Source organism: Suncus etruscus, chromosome 16 (assembly GCF_024139225.1).
Source record: "Suncus etruscus isolate mSunEtr1 chromosome 16, mSunEtr1.pri.cur, whole genome shotgun sequence".
In the NCBI taxonomy this organism is placed as follows: Eukaryota; Metazoa; Chordata; class Mammalia; order Eulipotyphla; family Soricidae; genus Suncus; species Suncus etruscus.
The window spans coordinates 29,731,135-29,742,945 of NC_064863.1; the positions used below are offsets into that span (position 1 = coordinate 29,731,135).

The following is an 11,811-nucleotide window of genomic DNA, read 5'->3' on the forward strand; positions in this document are numbered from 1 at the left end:
AACTCCTTCCTTATCCCAAATTTAGTCTTCTGGAATTTATGTTAGTAATAATCACCAACATCTGAAATTTTAATAAGTCTAACTGATATTAAATTATCTTATTGCTATGTTCTGTTTAAAGAAATGGATATATAGATATTTTGCTAATTTTTTGGAGAAAGAAAGAGGCAATGACATTAAATATTGAACTGTCATGAGCTATAGTACTGAGATCATTTCTTTTAACTGATAATCTCTTTATTCAGGTTCACAGACAATTATGTTTCTAGTGTCATTAGCAATGAAACACTTTACCTTCATATTCTTTTCTTGCTGTTGTTCTTCTTTTGTTTTGTTTTGGTCACACCCGGCAGCCCTCAGGGATTACTCCAGCTCTGTGCTCAGAAATTGTTTCTGGCAGGCACAGGGGAACATATGGGATGCTAGGATTCAAACCACCATCTATCTTGGATTGGCTGTGTGCAAGCAAACACCCTACCACTGTGCTATCTCTCCATTTTCATACCTTCATGTTCTAAATTGCTTTGCATATATGCCATAGATTCACTTTAAAATGTTTATCTTCTGCTTGGAAAACCACACGGGGCTTAAGAATTTATAAGAACAAAAATCAAAAAAGAACAAAAGAAAACAAACAAACAGAAAACAAAACCTATTGTCTTTGTAGTACCATTTATCCAAATAGCTTTGCTGGGCTTGGTCTCAGTGGTACCTGATCATGACATGGTGACTGATCATAACAGAGCCCAGGAAGTACAGGGAAAACCAGCACAGCAATGCACCACTATACCTTAGTGTGTGTTCCTTAATCATTCTTGACTGAAAATCATCAGAAAGTGTCCAAAGACTTCCTGAGCATTATTTAAAACCTTTACCCCGCAAAAATACTAATAATATTAACTATGTACAAAAATGCTCAAGAGGAAATAAAAATTTAGGAAACACAATTATAATGACAGGTTCCATGTTTATATGATGATAATTTGGAGAAGAGCTTTCATAAAGATTTTGATGTTGCAAATTATCAACTAACTCTTTACATAAATGAAGAAAAGAGAAATAGTGAGCCTTGTTAATGTTTGACTTTATTTGTATTGACTGACTATATTGAAATTTTGTAATTGAATTATGAGTATGCTAGTTTATATATTTTGCAGCCATTAATTTATGCATATGCCCAATAACCATGAGTGTCAATCATCTGTTTATAGAATACCTGAATTTGGGAAATTATAAGGGCTCTTCAATTCCTTTCCATTTCTACTTGTTATTTTCCTAGAAATTTCTGAAGCTACTGGCCATGTACACACATTTATAAAATCAAATGTAAACTATTTTTCAATTAAATTTTTCTGGGTTTTAAAGCATTATTTTCTTTTTCTCTTAAGTTTTAGAACTGATTATATTGACTAGTTATCAAAAAGTGGTTTTCCCTAAGTAATTAATGCAGTGATTTTCAACATATATACCTCCAGGTTAACTCCTACCCAGTAACTTTAAGAAAACCTATGTTTTATTTTGTAGATAAATGTTTATAGCAGAAATCCATTAAGTTTAATCAAACCTGAGGCATTGTTGTAGGACATTAATTTACCTGAACCTATTAATTCTTGCCTGTTTCCTAAACAAAGGTCTGTAAAACTGAGATAAAAACATTTTAAATGTATGTTAAAAGAAAAAATGTGTATGTATATGCACACAAGTTTTATATCTCATATAAAATATAATGCAATATTCAAGCTATACTATAATGTAGATTAACATAAAATTTATTGTGTTTAATTTAATTTATGTTTATATTTAATTTTATGTTTAATTTAATTTATGTTTATATTTAAAATATTAAGCTCACCTAAAATTATTGTTTAAAATTATTTTAAACTGTTCACTTTTAATGTTTTGATTTCAGACATTAATACTATTTTAGTATTCCAAAAGTGTTAATCCTTAACTAACATAGTAAAAAAGTTAATAATTTCAATAAAATATGTATCTAACTGGAGAAATACTACAAAACTTTTATCACATACTGACCACAATTTGATGACAATTCAGGAGTGATGTATGAGCATTGTAGGGTGTGACACAAAAGGAAGCAAACAAAACAAACCCAAAAAAACTCAAAAAAATCTTTTTCATATGTATCTCTATTATTCAAGACAAAATAATATAAGTATTTAAGTTGTATAAATTTATAAAAATAATAAAAAGAAAAATTAATATATAAAATTAACTTAATTATGATCATTTTTTATTCCTCACGTTACATTATTTTTCAATCATCTACATTATAATTGGTGTTGGCATTTAAAAGTAAAATGTTGAAAACCATTGGATGACCTCACCACACTTTTATATTTTTTATGTAGTTCATTGTCAACAATGAGAAATGGAAGTTATTTCATTTGTTTTATTTTCCTTAACACAAAATGATGATAAAGATTTTTTGATGTACCTATTAGAAGTTTTAAGCATTATAGCTTCAGAATTGTGCTCATTTTCTATTTAAATTGTTTATTTTGCTTCTTTTTATACTTTGTTATTCACATTATAAATTATCCTATTTAATATTGTTCTGATTTTTACCTGCTGTACATTCACAATGAACTTTATTTTTTACATGTGAGTATATTATACACTAAATATTTGTGTTATCAAACATTCATATTCTGAAATAAAGTATCCTAAATAACCACATCTACAATGGGGTGAAGAAATAAACAGACACTAATTCAAATAAGATATACAAATGTCCAAAAAGCACAAAAACTAATCATTATGAACCACATGAACCATATGACTCATCAGGAACCACATGAACCACAACACTAATCATCACGGAGATACAAATCAAAACAACAATGGTCCCATCTTACACCACAGAGACTGTCACAGCTTTGTCCTATGACCTGTGCAAATGCCAAGATCTCTAGCTACAGAGGCCTGATTTTATTATCCACAACTGAGATGAAAGTTTCCTAGCACCATAAAAAGACCTTGGGATATGAAAATGAGCATGTATGGAGCCTGTGGTTGTTCCTATGACAGAGCGCTTCACGGGCAGAGAAACACTGAATCTCTTAGATCAAGGGAATTTCCTTTCTTACATCCCCTTACTTACTGTGCCTTTTCAAAAAAAAAAAATGTCACAAAACCTTGCAACCTTTTCTTCCCCCCCCCTTTTTTAAATTTTCTCTTTTTTTTTTAGTTTTTTTATATTCTTTTTTGATCTCTTTTTATGACTGTTATTTGGTTGTTGATTTTGTTGTTGCTAATGTACTTTTTTTGTAGTTGTTATTTTTTTATTGTCTGTTTTTGTTATGCTTTTCTTCTTTCACTTTTTTCTTCTTTTAAATAGATTGTTTATAACCTCTATACCAACATCTCCCAGTGTTTTTTCTTCTTCCAACAGACCCACATAACTTTTTTTTTTTGGGGGGGACACAAAGTGATGCTCAGGGGTTACTCCTGGCTATGTGCTCTACCTTATCATTCCGCACCACAGCTCCAGCCCAGAACCACACAACTTGAATCATCTTGTTCTGCCTCATAAATTGTAGGGGGGGATGGATGGTACCAGGATCAAACAGTCATATGAACCTTGAGTGGAAAAAAATTTATCATAATTAAACACTAAACCTAAGTCAACAACAACAGAATTGATACCCAATCTACAACAAGCTATAACAGAAGGGATAATTACACTAGAAGTTCAAAGGGCAAATGAGGAAGATTGGGATGCATGTAGGGAACAGGGGTGGAGGGAGGACAACACTGGTGGTGGGAATGTCCTTGATTCACTGTCACTATGTACTCTAATTATTACTGTGAAAGATTCATAATTTACTTTCGTCACAATAAAATTATTTAAAAAAAAGAACAATAGGTACTGACTGGGATGTGGGGAGAAAGATTCACTGCTGGTACTATTGCTCTCTAGTCCAGCCTTTATGGAAAAATATGCAGATATCTCAAAAAACTGGAAATTAAGCTCCAATATGATCCAGCTATACTACTCTTAGGTATATACACTAGAAACACTAAAACACAATAAAAATATGCTTTATGCACACCTATATTCATTGCAACAATAGCTAGAATCTGGAAACAACCAAAATTCCCAAAACAGATGAGTGGCTAAAGAAACTTTGGTATATATACACAATGAAATACAATGTAGCCATCAGGAAAATGAAATCATAAAATTTTCCTATACATGAATGGCCATGGAAACTTCTACACTGATTGAAATAAGTCAGAGGTAGAGCGATAGAGACATAATAGTTTCACTAATCTGTGGGATTTAAAAATAATAAAAAAACAATATTGTAATAATACCCAGAGATAATAGCGATAAGAGCTGGAAGGGCTGGTCAATGATATGAAGCTTCCCACTAAGAGTGGTGAGCTCACTTAGAGAAATAACTACACTAACAACTATCATGACAATGGTAGTGAGAGATATAGAATGCCTGTCTTGAATATAGTCAGGGTTTGGGGTAAGAAGGTGATGGGGGCATTGGTGGTGGGAAGGTTGCACTGGTGAAGGGGGTGTTCTTTTTTATAATTAAAAATATGTTTGTAATCATGGTGCTTAAATATAACATTTTTAAGAAAGACAAAGTTTAAACACATACACACACACACAAAACACATGGAAAGAACGAATAAATCACATCAGCATAAAAAAACCTAAATTATGTAGCCAGAGCTTTAGAACAGCAATAAGGCATTTGCCTTACACACACTGACCATGGATGAACCCTAATTTGATCCCCAGCATACCATATGGTCCCTCAAGCCAGGAGCAATTTCTGAGTCCATAGCCAGGAGTAACCCCTGAGCATCACCAGAAGTGGCCCAAAATTCAAAAGAAAAAAACCTAAATTATGATGTTATATTCAGATATATATTTGAGAAATTATTGAGAATTTATTTATTATTTATTCTCAATTTATTATTAAGAAATTATTGAGAAATTTGAGAAATTATTGGGTCATGTATTTAAAATTACTTGAGTGAGATTTACAAAAGAAGACTCAGAAAAAATCGCAGTTTCAACCATGAGCAGCAAAACAGCAGCAATATTTAATTCAGAAAAATAAGTTTGTTCAAACAAGGACTCTCCTAATAGCTTTACTTGGACCTACTCTACTTATAAATATGTGTGAAATGCATGTCTATCAGTTATAGCTACTCACCCTGTAGTATTTTTCAGCATCAGAGTAAATGGTCTGAGATGTATTTATTTTTCATATGAGATAGAATGTGTTATATGGAATACTCTAAATAGAATCTAATACAATATGCACTCAAGAATCTGGCTATACAATGTTATAATGATAAGGTGCTATGAAAGTTACGAATATTGAGGAAGGAAATGATCTTGTATTACTGAAGTATTCTCAATGTAATCACAATATTTTTTTTTTCAAAAGTAGTAACCACAGAACAGAAACAAAATGAGATATAACTTGGTTGGTTTTTAAAATAGAAATAAGTAGCCATGAGTCTAAGCTTATGTTTGAGACTAGGTAATGGCAAAGGAAATAAAATACATTTCTTCCTTACATGTACAAAAACAAAATGTTTTCTCTCCAATACATTGAACTTAGCCAGTAAGTGAGGTATTCTGAGTAATTATGTTTGTTGCAATTTATTAAACTGTAATAGAATATAAATACATTATATGAAGGTGATTTTCTCAAAAGATAAAGCTTAATATACATGTCAAAAACAATTGAAAAAATAAAGAAAATAAGTATAGGCCAATTACCTCATTCCCTAAAATATTAAAGCACCATCACTTTACATCTGATTTAATGAGTCATTAATATTGAGTTCTGAGCTATTTTACGTATGCCCATTAATTTCCTTATACAATCCTACATGTTTCTCAGATAGTTTCCCATATGTCATTCTTTTTATCTATACATGAACATGGCTTTTATGATATCTTTGTGAATCTCATCAGAAAATAAAGTTAGCAAGTTAAATACATAGGTTCATTTTCTTAAATATACATTGTTTGATTAATATCTTGCTGTTAAATAATTATAGAGCATGCTATTTGTCTTTCCTTATATCAAGGATAATATTCTAAATGAAAATTATTCTTTAATTGGAAAAACATTCTATATGACTGTTTTAAGGCTCAAAATGTTTGCCTCTTCAAAGAATGTATTATTACTACATTGCAACTACTACAAGTAGCAATATCCAATTAAAACAGTCCATTTATTCTGCCTCTGTTCTAGCTCCCTTTCACCATTTTTCCAACTTGCAAATTATTAAGAATAACTAATATTTTGAAACTTTTCCCCACTTATGACTCCTCCAGAGCCACCTGGAGTGAATAAAAGCAGAGCCAGGGAGTTCTTACCACTGTGTGTTGTAGAAACTTAAAATGGATGGTACCAAGACCATACAGTCATATGACCATTTAGTGGAAATAAAAATGATCAGACTTGGGGCCAGAGAGATAGCATGGAGGTAAGGCATTTGCCTTGCATGCAAAATGTCTGTGGTTCAAATCCCGGCAACCCATATGGTCCCCTGAGCCTGCCAGAAGCGATTTCTGAGCATAGAGCCAAGAGTAACCCCTGAGATAAAAATATATATATTCTAAGAAGTTCCCAATATTTTAGAGTTCTTAATTTTTCTGTATTTTTTCACATTTCTCAAAATGACAGATCATTTAGGGAAGTATGAAGTTTCACATTAGGGTTATTGAGCACCTCCTATGTGATGTCTTATATTACAGACTCTTGTATATTTCCAAAGAAGTCCTTATCTATTCCTAATTTCTTCAATCATTAAGTTTGCCTGAGGAGGACCAAAGCTGTTAGTAAAATGTAGGTGGTTTCCTTGCTTATTACTAACACTTCAATTATTCTCTCCATTAATTCTTTCATATTCTCTCTCCAGAGGTCTGACTACATCTCTTATTCAATCGCTTGAACTCTACATATAATTATATTTAAGACCAACTTATTACTTGTAATTCATTTGTCAATGCAATCTTTCTGAAAATATTTATTAAATAATTAAAGAATGAATCGTTTTGGCCAAAACTATTTCTCTTAGTTCACTTGCCATCATAGAACCTGTGCGACTAATGTATATGAACAATTATGAAAGATTTAGTTCTAAATTTCCTTCTGCTTAGCCACAACTAATACAGATAGCATATACAGTATCCTATTCTATGATGATATTGAATATACACTGAATTCCAAGATATAATAGTGCACATTTGCATGAAAAACTAGAGTAAAAACAATAACTCCTTAAAACTCTCTTCAGTATGAGATTTCAGTTGGATGGTGGTAATAAAATTCTTCATTCTTTCTGGATAAAATTATGCAGATCAAAGAATAGGTATCATTCTCTCGCCACCATAGTAATCACCTTTTCATTTTTTATTTCATGTTTTCCAATGGCTTAGACATCCTGTTTTTTTTTCATGAAAATAAAAAGCTAGATATATTATACTAAAATAGTGTTATAAATATTTCTATAAATATTTTCAGGTATTTGGCTTTTTAGAATATTAAAAATGAGTTTCAGTGTTCTGTTCTATTTTATATGAGTGTTATGTTTGTATATGTATATGTGTATATGTATATGTCTATATGTGTATTTGTCTGTATAGGAAGGCTTATATTTTAAACTTATATCATTAAAATAGCTTATTTTCATGATTGCCACAATGATTTTGGAGTTAGTGTTCTATAGTCACTCATACATAAAGCTCAATGAACCATCAAATAATGATATTCAAATCAAATAATGATTTTTAATGCAACTCTGTGTCTGTCAAAGAGAAAAATATTCTTTGAAGCTGATGAATATAAGATAATTATCACTAAGAAGAAGGTTATGAGATAAAACAAGTAGTTGGTTGATCATGAAAAGCTGAGATATATGATAACTAGACAAAATTGAGAGCTTTTGATTAAGAGCTAGTATAGGGGGCAGAGTGTATGCTGCAGACAGGTTTCATTCCCATATAATACACATAGTCCTTTGTGCTCTTCCAAGAGTGAACTTAGAGAAGAGTAAGGGTAAGCCCTGAGAAGTCAGGTGTAGTCCAAAGCCAATATTTAAATTGGACATTTTGTTCTTAAGTACACCTATCTAGTTTAATATTTTTATTTACATAAACATGCTGAAATTTAAAATATGTAAAACTGTTAGCACAGTAGTCAAGATGTACCACATTTTCCAGCATATAAGACGACTTTTGAAACAAAAAAAAAGTCAACCGAAAATCGGGGTCGTCTTATACGCCGAGTATATCCCAAAAAATGTTTCAATATGCCGCTAAATGAAAATTGTCTGAATATTGCCACATAACGAATTTTCCAACTCAATCCTGCACCAATCACTGCCAGGCTGCTCGGACCGCCTCTCTAACTCAGCCAATCCAAGCAGGCTTTTTATGGATGCAAATTATACAGTGTCTGTACCCGAATCTACAGTGTAAAAAGCCTGCTCAGATTGGCCAGAGTCAGAGAGGACGTCTATTACATTATAACCTTTGGACATTTGCTTGTTGTGATAGGCTCACTGTGGAAGATACACTTGCAGCAAAGGATCATTCTGTCTTATACAGCAAATATAGGCCTAAACCTATGTTTTAATTGTAAAATTAGGGGGTCGTCTTATACGCCTGGTCATCGTATACACCGGAAAATATGTTATAAAAAAGATTATTCTCTCTCTGTAATAATAATTGAATTGCATCCTCTATCACTCATTATTTTGTATTTGAAATATTTTATTACTTGTACTTGGTAAAATGTAAACTTTCATTGGAAAATATTATATAATTCAAAGTATAATGTTTAAATGAACTTATAAGGACTTTAATGTATATACCAAGAAATTCCTGGTTTGTTAGTGATATGACATTTATTTTAAAAAGTCATTAAAGTCATTTAAAGTCCTTTTTAAAATAAATGTCATATCACTAACAAACCAGAAATTTCTTGGTATATACATCTAATCATGATCATTTACTTTGCAAATATCTTTAATTTTACTTTTTCCTGAGGAGTTATGAACAATTTTATTGCACTAATACATGGGTGGAAGAAATAATCCCTTAATTAAGTTTATACTGACATCTTTAAATTCATAACATTCATAACGTTTATTATATTTATCTTCAACCTCAAAGATTCATTTTCATAATATACAATTAGCTATTTACATGATTTTTCATATTAAGAGAGTCATGTAAAATGATTTCCATTTTATTTATTCATTTATTTATTTTGTACCCCAAGTCACAATACGACCAGGCAAAGAGCCTGGGTTGAGGTGTATATGGAGTGTATTTCCTGTACCTCCGCTTTCTATACAGTCAGTGTTATGAACGCAGTCTGTGGTAAGAATTAGGAGGCCTTATCTTTTCATGTCTTTTTTATTTATTTTTTATTTTTTTAACATACTTTTTATTTTGATCATAGTGGCTTACATATTGTTGACAATAATATTTTAGGTACATATTTACATAAAATCAGGTGGGATTCCTATCACCGGTTTGTCTTCCCTACTCCTCCGTTTTTGTCCTACCTTCCATATCCTCTTCCCTCACCCCCAGGGCTGCTAGAATATGTGGTCCCCTCTGTACCTATCTTATTACTTCGTAGTCTTACACCTGTTGGTCCTGATGCCTCCTTTATTTCCCCCTCTAATTGGGGGACAGGACTAGCTAGTTCAAGTTATGTGGTTTTGTTTGAAGAGGAGAAAAATAATAAACTGGGGTAAAAGTCTAATACGCCGGGAATAAGCAGAATTCTTCTAGAGGCTCTCGCCATTGGTTTGAGAGACGAAGGAGAAAAAGAAGGTGAAACAGTCCACCCCTACGAAATGAAGTGTCAAATATCTATTAAGAGTTCCAACAATAACGCTAAGCACCACAAAAACAGAACAAAACAAACAAACAAACAAACAAACAAAAAATGCCGTGGTCTTGAGATAGGCATCATGGCAGAGCCCATGAAGAGGGAAAAGAAGGGGCCAGAGAGATCACATGGAGGCAAGGCGTCTGCCTTTCATGCAGGAGGTCATCAGCTCGAATCTCTGCGCCCCACATGGTCCCTCGTGCCCACCAGGAGCAATCTCTGAGCCTGGAGCCAGGCATAATCCCTGAGCACTGCCGGGTGCCACCCAGAAATCTGAAAAGAAGAAGAAAAAAAAAGGAGAAAAAAAGATAAGTGGGGGGCAATAACTTCAATAACCACACTAAAACAAAGAAATCGACCAAAAATAGATAGGTAAATAAAAATAATAATAGTAGTACATGAAGATAAAAAGTAATATATAAAAAATAAACAATGTATTTTTTTCCCTCCTGCCCAGGCACAGTAAATATTGGGGTCATTCAAAAAGGGATTCACATGGCCTAAGAGATATGGGGTTTCTACGCCCTTGGAGTATATTATCATGGGATCAACTATAGACTCTGTTCATGATCCTTTATTCTCCCGGTGGTGCATTTGTGGAGTTTGGGAGGCTTCTGCACTATCCTGGGTGTTATAGTGAGACCTCTGTATCTAGAGATCTCAGTATCTGCACAATTACAGGGGTGGGACTTATGATGAAGTCAGTCTTTGTGGTTGTAGAAGTTCTGTTCCCTCAGTGTCACTCCAGTCCATCTTCTGTGGTTGGTGGTCTTGGTCTTGGCATAACCCTGGGATGGCACCTAGGATAACGCCTTTCCTTGCGTTTCCAGAAGCCCCATTCTGTTACAGTTGTCTCTGCCAGACCTTTGGAACTGGGGATCATGGTTGTTGTGCAGGTCGTAGCTCAAACCCTAGGCTAGGAATTTTTTATTGGTCCCAAGATATGTACAGTCTGGTCATGGTTCTAGCAGCCAGTCCTCTATAAATCGCGTTTTTGGCTTCTGGACCTACCAGCGGGTGACAAATCTTCTGATTTTGTCTTATCGGTGGCTGGTAGGGCAGGATAACCTGCTCTTAAATCAAGTTGTTCCCCCTTTCCTCGGTGTCAGGATATCGTATCAGAACTGGCACTCGTTGGTGTTCCAGCAGTAATAAGGTTGTTCCGGATGGGATTTGTTACCTGCAGCTGTTCTGAAGGACTGTGCCATTTCTGTGACTGGGATCCAGGGTTCAAGGTTGGATGGATGGGATCTAATCTCCTGAGGTCTAAGTTGATTCCACATGACGTATTTTCAAGGTAGGAGTTATCCCTGTATTGTAAACAACTCTGAGTTTCTATCTCTAGTAGATAAAAGCTCTTTTTTATGTGAAAGCTTTCCCCTTTTTTTAGTGTGCCTTTGCAGAGAGAAATGGTGCTACGTTATATTGTTGGTGCCTTTGGGGGTGGACAGAGAGGAAAACAAAAGCAGGTCACCTACCCAAAAAAGATTTAAAAAAATAGGTTTAAAAATGTATGTGCTCACAATGTATATGTGGACAAGAAAGTTAAAAAATGAATTAGCGGAGTATTTAAAGGACCAAAGAGGTGCAAAAGACTACCTTACATTTGGGGAAAGGCAGGTAAAGAGGAGGTGTAATACAAGTCTTATGTTTATGTTGGGAGTATAGGTTTTCCCGTTGTCTTTTGGATTTTTCTTGTAGTGTGTGGGTTTCCAGGCACCTTTCCATCACACCCCTGACCTTGTTCAGATTGGTGAAAGATTTGCGGCAGGGAGGTCTTGGGAAGAGTTCTTGTATTGGGGCTACTTTTGGAACTAAGTCGGGTTTCAAGTAATAGTCCTCCTTAGGGGGAGATGGTAGGGAGGGCCACGCAGCATGGGTCCGCAGGGGAGTTAGT

At 33.7% G+C, this 11,811-nt stretch overlaps 1 non-coding gene across 1 annotated transcript; it reads right to left on the bottom strand.

The window, feature by feature from the left end:
* Positions 1-9,279: 9,279 nt before the first annotated feature.
* On the bottom strand, positions 9,280-9,411 carry LOC126032733 (small nucleolar RNA SNORA51). Its single transcript, XR_007503951.1, has one exon. It is a non-coding gene; the product is annotated as a small nucleolar RNA SNORA51 (small nucleolar RNA).
* Positions 9,412-11,811: the final 2,400 nt, after the last annotated feature.